The sequence below is a fragment of the Hypanus sabinus genome, chromosome 18 (assembly GCF_030144855.1).
Source record: "Hypanus sabinus isolate sHypSab1 chromosome 18, sHypSab1.hap1, whole genome shotgun sequence".
In the NCBI taxonomy this organism is placed as follows: Eukaryota; Metazoa; Chordata; class Chondrichthyes; order Myliobatiformes; family Dasyatidae; genus Hypanus; species Hypanus sabinus.
In genome coordinates this window covers 52,764,204-52,780,386 of record NC_082723.1, presented here as the reverse complement: position 1 = coordinate 52,780,386, position 16,183 = coordinate 52,764,204, and the positions used below count along the sequence as shown (strand labels likewise).

Below are 16,183 nucleotides of genomic sequence, written 5' to 3'. Positions count from 1 at the left end.
ATCATTTTGGAAGGACCCGTCCTGGGCCCAGCAGTAAGTGCAATTATGAAGGAAGCACTGCTGCATCTCTACTTCCTTAGGAGTTTCTGAAGATTCGGCATGACATCTAAAACTTAGTCTAACTTCTGCGGAGAGTGTATTGACTGGGTGCATCACATCCTGGTATGGTAAAACCATTTTTTTTTTAACAGAAAACCCTACAAGAAGTAGTGGATACAGCTCAGTCTGTCACAGGTAAAGCCCTCCCCACTATTGAGTCCATCTACATGAAACACTGTCGCAGGAAAGCAGCATCCATCATCAGCTTGCCAGCAGCAAGAAGTGTCATGCACCTCAAAATTCACACCACTACATTCAGGAAAAGTTACTACCCCTCAGCCTTCAGGCTTCTGAACCTAAGATAACTCAACTTCACTTGCACCATCATTGGAATGTCCCCACAACCTATGGACTCACTTTCAAGGACTCGTCATTTCATGTTCTCAATATTTATTGCTTTTTATTATTATTATTATTATTATTATTTCTTTCTGTGTTTGCACCACTTGTGATCTTTTGCACACTGGTTGAAAGCCCAAGTTGGTGCAGTCTTTCATTGATTTCTCACGGTTACTATTCTATGAATTATTGAGTATGCCCACAAGAAATTGAATCTCACAGTTGCATATGGTGATGTATATGTATTTTCATATTAAATTTACTTTGAAGGTAAGTCTGGGGATGTTGTTAATGTAGACTTAAGTAAGATTTTTGACGAAATTCTACATGACAGGCTGATCTGCAAGGTTAGGTTGCATGGTATTCAGGAAGAGCTTGCAAGGTGGTTTCAAAATTGGTTCGAAGATGAGAAGCATAGGGGTGATTGAAGGTCGAACTCCTACTGCAGATATGTGACTAGCCTATGTCCCAGGGTTAATACTGGAGCCTCTGTTACTCATTAGTTGGATGTGCATGTACATGGTACGATTAGCAAGTTTACTGATACTAAACTAAGGGGCCTTGCTGATAGTGAGGCATTTTCAATGAATTACGAAGAAATCCTCGTCAGCTAGGGAGATGGGCTGAGGAATGCAAATAGTTTCAATTTAGGTAAGTGTTGCGGTTTTGACATTCAAAGCAGACTGGTACCTATGCAGTGAACGGCAGGGTCCTCACAAGTGCTGTGGCCTGGAGTACAAGTGCACAGTTCTCTGAAAGCAGCTGCACAAGTGGACAGGGTAGTGAAAAAGCCCATTAGCATTCTCGCCTTCATCAAATGGGCCATTGAGTTTGGGAGTAGGGATATTATGTTGCAGTTGCATAAGTTGTTGGTGTGACCATACTTGAGGTTTTGTGTACAGTTTTGTTCGCCCTGTTAAAGGAAAGACGTTGTCAAGCTGGCAAGAGTGCAGGGGAGATTTATGTGGGTTTTGCCTGGAACCGAGGGCCTAAATTATAGGAAGAGATTGTCGATGCTGGATTTTTATTCCTTGGAACGGAGACAAACCTCAGAAGTTTATAAAATCAGGAGTATGGATAAAGTGGACATTCATAGTCTTTTCAGGATTGGGGAATTTCAAAATTAAAGGGCACAGGTACAAGATAAGATGGGAGAGATTTATTTAGACCTGAATCAACTTCTTTGCCTGAGGTACTGAGTATCTGGAGTTAACTGCCACAGTAAGTAATTGAGGTGGGTACAATTACGACATTTAAGAGGTATTTGGAAGATTATGGGCTGAAAGCAGCAACTGGGACTAGCAGGAAGCATACTGTGGTCAGCAGGAACCAGTTGGGTCAAAGGGCCTGTTTCTTCACTGCATTACTCTATCACTCAATGGTAAGATGTAGATGTTTGGAGTGTTATCCATGGCATCTGTGAAGTCCTGACATTGCGCTTTTTTAAAAACCTAGTTGATCCGATCTGAATGTTGAATCCGACCTATTACTGATGCACTTTTCAGTATTCTCTTGCTTGGCCTTAATTGTTAGTGGGGTCCTTGAACCTTTCCATGCCATCTTCTAGTGTGTGAATTAGACATACGGTTTACAATTGATTTAAACACTGAAAAGCTTGACCTGCACTGACAACTGAAGCAATGCTGTTATCTCTGAGAAACTCATGATGAAGATGGGTAATATGGTATTCTAACAATGCTAATACCGTGGTTTGGCTTAACTTTCTCTTTCAATTGAAGCAACATTTGGAATATTCTAATGTACCCTTATTTTTGTAAGGCAGATTTAAAAAAAAAAATAATCTCTAGTTTTCTGAAATATCTTAACAGATAAATATAAGGCTAGTGACACATTCCCAGGTCAGGATGATTATGTGGCTTGGAGAGGAACATGCAAATGATGGTGTCCCCATGTGTCTGTTGCCCTGGTCATGTGTAGTGAATGATGAGTCCACTCTATCTCTGCTTTTTATCATCTTATGTACAGTACCTCAATCAGGTCACCTCTTACCCTCCTTCGCTCCAAAGAGTAAAGCTTTAGCTCACTCAACCGTAACATGTGCTCTCTAACCCAGGCAGCATCCTGGTAAATATCCTCTGCACTCTCTAAAGCTTTCACATCCTTCCTATATTAATCTTGTGGAGAAAGTATCCATTTTGTGTCTCTAGTCCTCTGAGGTGCCTGCTGCACCTATATATATGATCTGTGCTTCAGAACTGTATTGGAGGGCAGTTATTACAGTTGCCCATAGCCTATGAGCTTTCTACTAAATTGATCTTCTAGCAAACTTGTCTTCAGATAGCTGTTAACAGTGCCAGCACAGTAAAAATAGCAATGAATTTCATTATGAGTGTTGGCTGCCACTGGCTTCAATTTTCCAGGACATTTGTTAAAGGGAAGCGTTGTATAGGTGGTTACTTTGGTAGAGGACCTTTGTTATTTGAAATTTCTTTGTAAAGCCTCCTCTGTTATATGCTTCAGTTAATGAATCAGCTCTGGCTTTGAGGTTGATCTTTGAACATGCACTCATACTACATGTATATGGATAGGAAAAGTTTAGAGGGATATGGACTAAGTGTGGACAACCGGGGCTAGCTTAGACTGGTCAGCATCCACAGTTTGGACCGAAGTGCTGTTTCCTGTATGACTCTATGCCTATAATTGTCTGTGTACTTTAGCTCAGTGACTCAGATTGCAGTACACCTGACTTAGAGCAGTTCCCATTATGTTTCTTAGTGCCCCAAGAAACCATATCTCTTGTCTCTTCTTCCAATGATATAGAAGGGATGCCATTGCTCATTGGACATATATTTTCTTCTGTTTCTACTGATTTTTATTTACTAACTGAATCTTCTTTCTTGAATAGTTTGGTTACATTATGTTCCTTACGGGCCTTGGAAACAGTTCTAAAATCCAAGGAGACTTTGCAGCAAATTGGCTGCTGCATTTCCCACATAGTAGTTGCTAAATTTTTAATAACACTTCACGGATCACAAAATGCTCTGGGATGTCCTGAGGTTAAGAAATATGTGAAAGAAATTCAAGTCTTCCACCACTGTGGGTTCACGGGCAGTATTGTTGTTCATTTAAAGTCATATTATCTGATTTGCATCTGAATAAATCTAAATTTCTTTGAATGTCAGCTGCAGAAAAAGAAAATAACACACCAGTGCTCAAGCATTTAGTTAATCTGCATGTATTTTGCAAGTTGAGAATGTCACTGAGGATATTTTTTCTCTCAGTTGTGTAAGTTGGATTTGGTGACCTCAGTCTTAGGCTGATACTTCCTGAATTGAGTTTATTTCTTCAAATATCAAAGAACCATTTTTTAAGTTTTGACCTATTTCATGCAATGCATCTTAAATGGAGCAAATATGAGTGAAATTGGTCCAGGACCTAAACCTTCATCAGCCTATAACAATAAAGTTCTAAAGTGACACCTAATCACCTGTTTAAAAAAAAAGCTCATTGTATAAAGGGTGTTTGCAGAAATAATAACCTATCATACTCCTCTCTTGAATTTGATAAATGGTATAAAGTATAGTTGAGATAGATAGGTGCTCAGAAGCTGTTATGATTCAGTTCATTTTTTACTGGGAAATATTAAGTTGTATAATGAATGTGAGTCCTGTCCTTGAGTTTTACTTTGAACAACGCAATGGACCTTTTGAATCACATGTTAAGAAGATTGCCTTGAGGGACAGGACTCACTCTTGGTGCATTTTACAGATAAAGGCAAATGTGCTTTCCATTTTATTAAGTGCAAATAAGTTCCACTCTATTGACCTTTTCATAGGAAGTGGCAATACATTATTTGTGATGACTCTCTGTATCTCAAGAGTGAGTGAAATGAATCTTAATGCACAAATTATGTTGTGTCACCAAGGATAGAAGACTGATAATGATAAGCAAGGGAGTGGCCCACTGAGTTTCTGGTTGTACATGAGGTGGCAGTTTGCTCACTTCCTATTGGTTTTATCAAGCTTCTGAAATCCACTGTCAATTTGGACAAATGTTAGAGCATCAGCATTCTGACCACTGACTAAAGGAATTCTGCCATATAAATACAAATCAAAAATGTCAAAGCCTGGTTACATCTGCTATCCTTCAGTGGAGTTCACAGAAAAGGATCAAAAGTTTTTAGTTACCATATTCAATTTGCTCAATAATAAGACTTGTATTTATATAGCTTGCTTCCTTCCTAATACCGAAGAGACCATAGTTACTAATTACTGAAGAGACCATAGCACCTTAAGGATTATAATGGGGGAAGGGTGACAGCTTGCTTGTGTACAGCAAATGTGACAACCATGAAATCATTAGCATACGTGTGGTAATTGAGGAATGAATGCTGACCCAGGCCAGAATTGGCTGCTTTTTGCTAAATAATGTCATTGATCTTGCATAATGTTCTGAAGGGTGTTATCTGTATGTCGTATGTCCATACACTGTAAGATCCGTTATACTTTTGAGCTCAAGTAGTCTTGAATAGATCCTGCAGCCTCAACATTGGGAAATTCAGCCACTGAACATCGGCTGACACTGAATCTAAGGCAATTGTAACTTCTAAGTTTTGATCCATTCGAGCATTCTTATAAGGTGCAGATGTCATTGGCATTCAGTAAACCCAGTTTCATTCTACTTATCCTGGTTTAAGCAGAGTAATTTGTGCTCTGTACCTGATCATAATAAGCCCCTTTACTCAGGAGCTTGCTGCAAGTGTCAGTGATTCACTTTGGCCATTAGCCAGATATATGGGAATCTGGAGTGTTCAATTACATTGCAAAACTGAATTAAAATCTGGAAAGTAAAGTTTGATTGCATGTTAGGGTTAGTGCATAGTGAATAAAGTGCTGCTGGTTCAGATTATGTCAAGGCAAAGAAAAAACTGAGATGACAATACCATACTGCAGTTAGTAATAATTATGTTTTAGGTTTTTTAAGTTTAAGTTCAAGTTTAATCATCATTTAACCATACAAGTTGAGTGAAACCGAGTACCACTGGGCCAAGGTGCAAAACACATTACCAACAGCACATAGCACAAATAGCACATATGATTACGTTTTCAGGAAAACATACAGTACCAAGACAAAACAATATATAGCCCAAGTTCATGAGTGGCATGACTGGAGTTTGTTCCAGCTTGTCCTTCCACCGAGTGAACACCAGAGGGCAGCACTGTTGGGAAGATCCAGCTCCCAACCCAGTACAAATTCTAGCACACCACATGGAGGCTCTCCCACACTGTCTTGGTGTCTCCTCTCTTGGATGGCTGTAACAGGCGACCCCCGTGGTGTGGGCGTAGTCCTCACGACAACTGAAGCAATGCAGCTTCCCTGCCATCGGTCTCGCCAGTGAACCGTGTTTACGGTATTCTGTGTTACCATTTTCCAACAGAGATGTGCGATCCTATTAAAAACATTCAAGACAATCACTTGCACCAAACACATTCTTGACGCAATGGTACACAAACAGTCCGGGTGACAGCATAGTAGTATGCAGTCCTGAAGAAGGCAGTCAGCCTGAAATGTAGACTGTCTATTCATTTCCATGGATGCTGCCTCACCAGCTCAATTCCTCCAGCATTTTGAGTGTGTTGTAATGGTGTGCAATAAGTCCATCTTCATCACTATCGAGCAACTTGCTGATGGATAGTTCTGTAGTACTTGATGTTCCTATAAATCCTCGGTGACTTGCAATTGTAAAAAGATGTACAGACCAAACCAATGCGCCTTTGGTTGACCCCAGAGTGACCACTGTGTCTGAGCATGCCACCAGTTTACCAGCATATAATCTGAACATGTTGAGGTTGGTGGAATTTATTGTTTATATGTGGGTGTTGCTGGCAGTGCTTGCATTTATATTTATATTTGTAGATGGTAATTTGAGTCAGATTTGGCACACCAAATAACCTGAATTGTTGTAGATTAGAGGACAGTATAGCAGGTGACTTTATCAGAAAGCTTCTTTGTACTCTTGTCTGCATAGATTTGGAATTAGCTAGCCCACAGAGGGTAGATGGAGTGTATTCTGCCAGGAGGTCCATGACTAGTGGTGTTCTGCAGGGATCAGTTCTGGCATCCCTATTCTTTGTGATTTTTACAAATGACTTGGATGAGGAACTGAAAGGGTGGGTTAGTAAGTTTGCAGATGACTTGTGTACAAATCCAACTTAAAGACAAGTTGGAACCGGTACATTGAGTATTACCTTTTATCCCTTACTAAGGATAGTAAGGGATAAAATTGGTCCTCTTGAAGATCAGAGTGGTCGGCTATGTATGAAACCAAAAGAAATGGGAGATATATTAAATGGGTTTTTTGCATCTGTATTTACTAAGGAAACTGGAATGGAGTCTATGGAAACAAGGCAAACAAGTAGGGAGGTCATGGAACTTATACAGATTAAAGAGAAGGAGGTGCTTGCTGTCTTGAGGCAAATCAGAGTAGATAAATCCCCAGGACCTGACAGGGTATTCCCTCAGACCTTGAAGGAGACTAGTGTTGAAATTGCAGGGGCCCTGGCAGAAATATTTAAAATGTCAGTATCCACGGGTCAGGTGCCGGAGGATTGGAGGATAGCTCATGTAGTCCCATTGCTTAAAAAAGGCTCAAAAAGTAAGCCAGGAAATTATAGCCCGGTAAGTTTGACATCAGTAGTAGGTAAATTATTGGAAGGAATACTAAGAGATAGGATCTACAAGTATTTGGATAGACAGGGACTTATTAGAAACAGTCAGCATGGCTTTGTGCGTGGTAGGTCAAGTTTAACCAATCTATTAGAGTTTTTCGAGGAAGTTACCAGGAAAGTGGATGAAGGGAAGGCAGTGGATGTTGTATACATGGACTTCAGTGAGGCCTTTGACAAGGTCCCGCATGGAAGATTCAGTCGCTAGGTATACATGGGGAGGTAGTAAATTGGATTAGACATTGGCTCAATGGAAGAAGCCAGAGAGTGGTAGTGGAGGATTGCTACTCTGAGTGGAGGCCTGTGACTAGTGGTGTGCCACAGGGATCAGTGCTGGGTCCATTGTTATTTGTCATCTGTATCAATGAACTGGATGATAATGTGGTAAATTGGATCAGCAAATTTGCTGATGATACAAAGATTGGAGGTGTAGTGGACAGTGAGGAAGGTTTTCAAAGCTTGCAGAGGGATTTGGACCAGTTGGAGAAATGGGCAGAAAAATGGCAGATGGAGTTTAATGCGGACAAGTGTGAGGTATTGCACTCCCAAGGTAGAACATACAAGGTAAATGGTAGGACACTGAGGAGTGCAGTAGAATAGAGGGATCTGGGAGTACAGATACATAATTCCCTAAAAGTGGCGTCACAAGTAGCTAGGACTTTTAGTACATTGGCCTTTATAAATCAAAGTATTGAGTATAAGAGTTGGAATGTAGTGGTGAGGTTGTATAAGACATTGGTGAGACCAAATTTGGAGTATTGTGTGCAGTTTTGGTCACCTGATTACAGGAAGGATATTAATAAGGTTGAAAGAGTGCAGAGAAGGTTTACAAGGATGTTGCCGGGACTTGAGAAACTGAGTTACAGAGGAAGGTTGAATAGGTTAGGACTTTATTCCCTGGAGCACAGGAGAATGAGGGGTGATTTGATAGAGGTATATAACATTATGATGGGTATAGATAGAGTGAATGCAAGCAGGCTTTTTCCACTTGAGGCTAGGGGAGAAAAATACCAGAGGTCATGGATTAAGGGCAAAAGGGGAAAAGTTTAAAGGGAACATGGGGGGGGGGTCTTCTTCACGCAGAGTGTGGTGGGAGTGTGGAATGAGCTGCCAGATAAAGTGGTGAATGCGGGCTCACTTTTGATATTTAAGAAAAATTTGGACAGGTATGTGGATGAGAGGGGTTTGGAGGGATATAGCCCAGGTGCAGGTCAGGACTAGGCAAAAAAAAAATGGTTCGGCACAGCCAAGAAGGGCCAAAAGGCCTGTTTCTATGCTGTAATGTTCTATGGTTCTATGACAAAGAAGGTTGCTGGTACTGAGAGCAGAGTAGAAGGTTGCCATGGGTTACAATGTGACATTAATAGGATACAGAACTGGACCGAGAGGTGGCAGATAGCGTTCAAACCAGACAAGTGTGAATTAATACACTTTGGAAGATAGAACCTGATGAAGACAGTACAAGGTTAATGGCAGGATTCTTAGCAGTGTGGAGGAACAGGGGGATCTTGGAGCGAACATCGATTGATCCCTCAAAGTTGCCACTTAAATTGATAGGGAAATTAAGAAAAGTGTATGTTGGCCTTCATTAGACAAGGGATTGAATTGAAAACCATGAGGTAATGTTGCAGCTCTATGAACTGCTGGTTAGATCACACTTTGAGTAATGCATTCATTTCTGGTCGCCTGATTATAAGAAGGATGTGGAAACTTTAAGGAGGGTGCAGTGTACTCTCACCATGACACTGTCTGGATTAGAGAGCATGTCTTACGAAGAAAGCTTGATTGAGCTGGAGATTTTCTCTTTGGAGTGAAAGAGGATGGGAAGTGATTTAATAGAGGTAGAGTGGCCAGCCAGCTGCTTTTATCCAGAGCAGCAATGACTATTACAAGAGGCATAAATTTGAAATAATTGGAATAAATTTTAGGGGGAAATCAGAGGTATTTTTTTTTACTGAGTGGATGTGCATGGAACAGACTACCAGGGATAGTAGAGGCAGATACATTAGGGATTGTTCAGAGATACTTGGATAGGCATGTAGATGATAGAAAAGTGGAAGGGTAGAGTTAGATTGAAGTTGGATTGGGTTAGAAGGTTGCCACAACATTGTGGGCTGAAGAGCCTGCACTGTGCTGTACTGTTCTAATTTCTTACATCGAGATAATGATGGGGTGGAGGAAAATGCAGAAGGAATATTAAAATTAGTTTCTGAAGCTCTCCGTTTTGGATGGGGAGCTCTTTATCAATTCTGAATGTAGTGAGCATGAAACAGAACTACAGACTAGGGCAGCTTTGAGGGGCACGTCAGAAACACTCCCATAGCATTAAATGTAGTGCTCAGAACATGGGGAGAGTGGCGATTCAACAAATACTGAACACCTTGAACATATCTACAATGCTGGCTGGATCTGAAATGTGAAAAGGTAGAATCTTAGTTGGAATCCCCGTGCAGTGAATCAGAGACAAGACACTTTCATGAGGAAAGAGGAGCATCTTTATAATCAATTTTTAGATAACATATCAAAAAAAAAGAAATATAGAAAGCATTGAGGATGAATGAGAAAAAAGGAACTCCCATCGAAGAGAAGTGTGGAGTTTCTTCTAGGTTGGCATCCTGGGAGGGAGCATGTTTATTTACTTAGAGCTGCAGTGCAGAACAGATCTTTCCAACCTGCCAGGCTGTGCTGCTGAGCAACCCACCTAATCACAGGACCATTTACAATGGCCAGTTAACCTACTGACAGCTTGGGGCTGTAGGAGGAAATTTTAGCACCCAGAGGAAACCCATGTGTTCACAGAGAGGGTGTACAAACTTGCAGAGGACTGAACTTCAAACTTGAGTTGGCAGTGAATTCAACAGAAACCCAAAACAGAAAACTGCAGATGTTGAAAATCTAAAATAAAAACGGTATTCTTTCACGGTCACTTTTCAGGTAACTAATCTTTTGTCCAAACCGCCAAAGAAAATAAAAACAGAAAATCTTCGCCTCCTCACCTCCTGGCCTCGCTCCTCCCCCCTCCACCCTCCATCTCCTCTCACCCCCCTCCACCCACCCACAGATCAGATTTGGTCTGATCTGCTGAATACTTCCAGCATTTTGTACATTATTTTAGACTTCTAGCATTTGATTTTTTTTTCCATTATTTTCAAACTAGTATATCTTTTGTGTGAATTTTATGGTTAATGTTACCAGTTCTCTGCACACTCTGTCATTACCAGAAGATGGCGATGGTTGTTTCCATGTGTATATAATCTATAGTTGATTAATCCCAGTGGAGTGCCAGTGCTGCAGATCAGTCAGTGCATTGAGAATGTTGAGCAGTCAGATGATGTTTCTCATGAAGTAATTAATGTTCAAAGATAGATTAAATCCAGAAAGACAGATGGTGTCAGATGAGTTACAGTACAAAAGTAATGACAAACAAAATACACGATTTGACACTGTCAGCAGCATGTACTATATGTTGGCATTAACTGCCTGAAGCAGTAGTATTGTTTAGTAGGTATGAAGGTTGGTGTTTAAAATCTAAAACTTGGTGCACTTGAGCTTAAATGGTCCACAGGTCTCACAGGTATAGGTTGGAATGGAGTTTCACAAATCTCATCATATTTCTCCACAATAATCCCCTCTCTTACCCCAAACTCAACCCGTTTCAACCCTCTCCCCTTGTAACAATGAATCCACCCCCTCATCTGCAAACGTACAGAGCAAGCTGATACATCCCTGTGTAAGTAGGTGGAGTGGTGGAGAAGGCATCCAGCAAGCTTGCTTTCATCAGTTGGTGCGTTAAGTATAAAGGTCTGCAAGTTAATTTAGAGCTGTATAAAAACTTGTTTAGTCCCTATTTGGAGTATTATGTATTGTTCTGATCACCTTATTACAGGAAGGATGCAAAAGCTTTGGAGATGGGGCAGGAGAAGTTCACCACAACTTGCCTGAACTGGAGAGTATTTGCTATGAGGAGAGGTTGAAGAAATTTGGATTGCTTTATCTGGCATATTGAAAGCTGAAGAGTGACCTGATAGAAACAAGTAAAGTTATAAGAGCTATAGACAGAGTAGATAGTTGTCCTTTTTCCAGAACGGAAATGCCAGATACTAAAGTGCATAAGTTTGTGAGAATGGGTAAGTTTAAAGGAGATTCACAGACAAGTTTTTTTTGTAACACAGTGTTAGGTTCTTGGAATGTGTTGCTGGGAAAGTAGTGGAAGCAAATGCAATAACAAGATTTAAGTGGCATTTAGACAGATGTGAACAGGCAAGGAATGGAGAGATATTACTCGTGTGGGCAGACCTACAGTTTAAATTGGTATTATGGTCATCACAGACAATATAAGCTGGAGGGCCTGTTCCTGTGCTCTACTGATCCATGTTCAATGCTGACTGCTGATTTCTTGCTGGTATATCAATACCACAACGCTTAAAATGAAAAGAGTAGAGGGAAATAATTGTCAAATGTCCAGCCTTAGGATTGGATGCAAGTTCGGGTCCGGACTGCTTATATCAGTAAAAGTAGCTATGAACGGAACAACAGCATAATTGCATTAATATCTTATGAAAGTGGTAAGAGCTGATGCAGGTTTTGATAATGCTAGAGGGTAGAGACAGAAAGAATGAATAAGCCAGTGCTCCCATAGAGTCATACAGCACAAAAACAGGCTCTTCAACCCAGCTGGTCCATGCTGACCAAGATACCCCGTCCAATCTAATCTTCGTCAGTATTTGGCCCATAATCTTCTAAACTATTCCAATCAATGTATCTGTTCAACTGTCTTCTAAAAGTGCACTATAAGCAAGGGAACTGGCTGGAAAACCATTTATAAAGTTCTAGAGGCTGAGGAATTTTTCTCTCTCTTGTGATTTCTTTTTGTTTGATTGACTTGTGAAGGTTTTTTTTCTCTCTCAGAAACATTCACTCTATGTACAAAGGATTGACCTTATCAAAGGCCTGATGTGCAGAAAGGTTCTGTAATGCCCTTTGTCCACCCTTTGGTCTGTGGGGTGTTAGCCAGACCTTGCAATGTCATCTCACATCCTAAAGCAGAGGATTCAGTTTACATTAGATCTTCATATTACAGCTTTGATATCCAGTAGATCTGACAGGGTGTGATGAGTGATGTGTGGGCTGATTCAGGTGAGCCGATCCGGAAAGACTTGACATTAATGAAAACAGAGTGCACTTGACTGAGTGAGGTAGAATTTAGCCTATAGGTAAACTATTAACTTCCCATGCAGGCTCCTTTCTCTTTATTTAATTATCTGTTCTTTGGATTTTCCCTGTTCCTTGCAATACCTGGGCTTTTGAATCTTGTTAGTGATAGGGTTGGGTCCCTTGCTATTGGATTAATTTACCGTGCAGCAGTAAAGTTTGTAACTTTTGTGAAGTGGAATTCTGTGTACAAAATACCACCTCACCAATCACTAAGTCATTTCCTGGTATAGACTGAAGATTTGATTAGTTTGATTTTATAGATTGAGGGAGGGGCTATTGATGCACAATGCAACGTAAAGCTAATGTGAGGATAGTGATTAAATCTCATTAATTGAATACAACAGGACTGACAGCACGGAAACAAGCCACTCATATGCTCCATAAAATCTCTTCATATCCTGCATCATCTACAAAAGATGCTCTGCAGTTCTATCTTTAGCTTTGAATGCAATATGCTGTTTTTCCTCTTTCATTTTTAATCTTCCAACTGCTCCATGTGATTACAAGTTTCAGGTTCTAAACATTCTCCAAATGAAAAATGTTCTCCTCTGTCCTTTACAAAATTTATTAATGTCTGTGTGTGTACTTGAAACCTATAATTTCTGTTGCCGTACATATAGAAACATCTGTGTTCACCTTACGCATGTTTTGATGGTCCATACCAGGTTACCTTTCAGACCACCAGAGGGGAACTCAGCCTTTTTATTAAATCATGTTAAAGCTTCTCACTTAATACTTTTGTAAGCAAGGTAATTATTTGGACTTTCAGCATTCTGATTGGAATTTCATTCATTGTGTTCCACCTTCCAGATTGTTCTGAATTGTTAGCTGTAATAAATAAAAGTTTCAAGTTAGAAGGAAAACCTCACTGCAGAACTTACACGGTTTGTTTTTTAAAGAGTTTACTTCCTTCCCGAGAGACAGTGTTTAACCGGGCAGCTTTGTGATGCTTTCTCTGCACAGCTTTGGAAAGCATTGGTTCTGATTTTTTTTTTTTTAAATCTCTACAATGACTGTTTTTTGATCTTCCTTGCCAGTACAGCTCTATCTTTAGATTTGAATGGAATGCTCTACATAATGCTGACCTAGATTACTGTGCCTGAATCTTGTTAAGCAAGTAATAAACTTGATGCTGCTGAATTATCCAATTTTAAAAATACTGGTACATGGAAGTTATTTCTTTTGTTCCAGCCGTAACAATAGGAAATCTGTCAACAACTACTAGATATGTTGATTCAACAATAATACAGAGAATTCTGCCAACACGAGTTATACTTCTCAGTTCACAATCAGCCAGTTCTTCAGAACTGTTCACAATTTCTGGTCAAGTAATGATTTGGAGTGACCGAGCCGGGTAGTGGAATTACATTTAGCAGTAGCATCTAAGAAGGCATTGGATAAATATTAATAAAATTAAGGAATTGTCGGATTATGGGAAAAAAGTAATGAGATTACTGGGGAGCTCTTTGAAGGAGATGGTACAGGCACAATAGGTGAAAGGCTGCCAATGCACTGCTGCAGCTTGACTGTTTCATGTAGCTTTTAATGGAGAACTGCATTTTTAAACAGACCAGTAGAATTTTATCAGATGACATCTCTGTGGTGTTCAAATCAAACTGATTTGAGAAGTATGAGCTGATACACATATTTATAGCATAAAACAATAAAACTCACTGTTGAATTTAATCAGAGACATGCTTGAGCAGATCAGTCAGCATATTTAATAACGGCACAACCTTAAGCTGGGATATAATTTAAATCTGGAACAGGTTTCTGAAGAAAAAAACATTAATAAAACCTTTGGCCTTAGCAAGTGTCACAACACTTTCAAGCTAATTAACCCACTGTTAAACTATGTCAGTGTTGTAGGAAATATGCAGCTGTTTTTCTGTGAACATTTATAATACAGAAGGAGGGCATTTAGCCCGTCAGGTCTCTGGTAGTTAATAAACAATACTTACTTTGATTCCATCTTCCAGCTCTCTTCCCCTGCAGGGCACAACTTAGCTAATAGACACTCAGGCACCCATTTGGCAGGTGTTCCAGACACCAACTAACACATTTATGAAAATTCTTTTCCTCTTTTCCGTTGTGATCCTTGTCCCTTGTATTCAATGTCTTGGCTAATAGAGGATTACCTTGCCCATCTGCCCTATTACCTTTGACAATCTGTAGCATACACTTCAAGACCCCTCCGTTTCTCTGTGCCTGTTCTGTATCCTCCCATTCATTGTATAGTTTTTGGCACTTAAATTATTTAAATTCTCTTTTCTGTTATTCTGCCCAGCAATCTTTCTATAGACTTCAAAGCTTCCTCTTCGTTGCTGACAAGGTCAGTTTATGTATCATTGTAAATGAACATTCTTGTGCCTTGAACACATGCGACTAAATTATCAGTAAGTAATAGCAAATACATCAGCAAAGTTCTCATTTTTGTGTTGGTCATTTCCCTAACTAAGCCAAATCTAACTGATCACTACCTCAAAAATGTTCTCTCTCAGCTTCTTCTGCCTGCCCACCTCCAATTCCTAAAACTAAATCCAGGACTACTTCTCCCTTTGGGTTTGATGTGTACAAAAGAAAGGCTTTTAATTAGTATACCCAAATGTTACACAAATGTTAAGTTCCCCCGTGAATGATGTAAGATTCAGGGCTTGCAGAAACTGGGATTCTGGTGAATCTTAAGGGAGCAAGGGAACCAGGGCCCTAATGAATTTCAAAAATACCTGTGAACTAAGGTGTTGGTTAATCATGGGAGCATGTGCAGGATTCTGAGTCTTGGTAAATTCCAAGAGAATGTGAGAAAAGGAGCCCTTCTGGAAAGCACAGGATACATCACCTGGTGAGTCATGCCAAACCTTCAAAAATAGTTAGATAGTGAAATTTTATGTAGTGTAAATAAGGCAGACAGAGTGTGCTGTTTAGTCTGACAGACTGCATCTCTGACAACTCTGTCAGTACTGGTTTAAGATCTACTCTTGTCTTATACTCAAGTTTGTCAAGTTTCTTGCATTCTTCATGCTCTGACCAGTGCTGAATCCACTGTCACTAAGTGAGAGGTGACACTAAAGAAAACCTTTGACAGAAATTTGCAAAATTAGACATTTGTCATGCCTTATCCAAAGGAGAATGACATTCTATGTTTCAATGATATTAAGATTGCACGCCTCATGCTCTTGAAGAATGTAAAGTATGGATCAAACATCACAAAATTATAGCTCAAGTGAGGAATTTTCCATTGATTGAAGTTGTTGCTTATCTTGTGTATCCTAAATTCTGATTCAAGCATATTGCATACTAAGAATTCAGCTGCATCATTATTAAAATTAAAGATTGTTTAATGTCATTTGCAGTACACAAGTTTAAAGGATAACGAAGTAATTGTTACTCCAGATCTGATGCAGCACAAAAAAACCCAGTAAGATAAGAGCACAATAATAAAAATAACACAATAAATATAAATGCATAATATAACTTATTACATTGATAAAGTGACACTAGACACACAAGTATCTGTACATAAGGTGACTGCCAGGAAATGATAAAGTTGTGAGGGTGGGTTAGTTAGTGAGTGGAGCTGCTGATCAGTCTTACTGCTTGGGGAAAGTAACTGTATTTGAGGGTGGTGGTCCTGATGTGGATGCTGCATAGCCTCCTCCCTGAAAGGTCCCAGGTTGGGTGAGATCTGTCATGGTTACCCTCACTTTCCCAGCACCTTTCTCTATATATATCCTTGATTTAATCTGTTTGACATGGATTGTTAAAAAAGCATTGCTAACAACTCCTTGCAAAGTCTATCTGCCTTTTATAGCTCAGGAATGAAGGAAGGATGGTACTAGAATGTA

At 39.9% G+C, this 16,183-nt stretch overlaps 1 protein-coding gene across 2 annotated transcripts in view; it reads left to right on the top strand.

Annotated features, from left to right (window-relative positions):
- The window catches only part of pnpla7b (patatin-like phospholipase domain containing 7b), a 329,041-nt gene that overhangs the window by 225,363 nt on the left and 87,495 nt on the right, over nt 1-16,183 (top strand). The window lies entirely within an intron of this gene.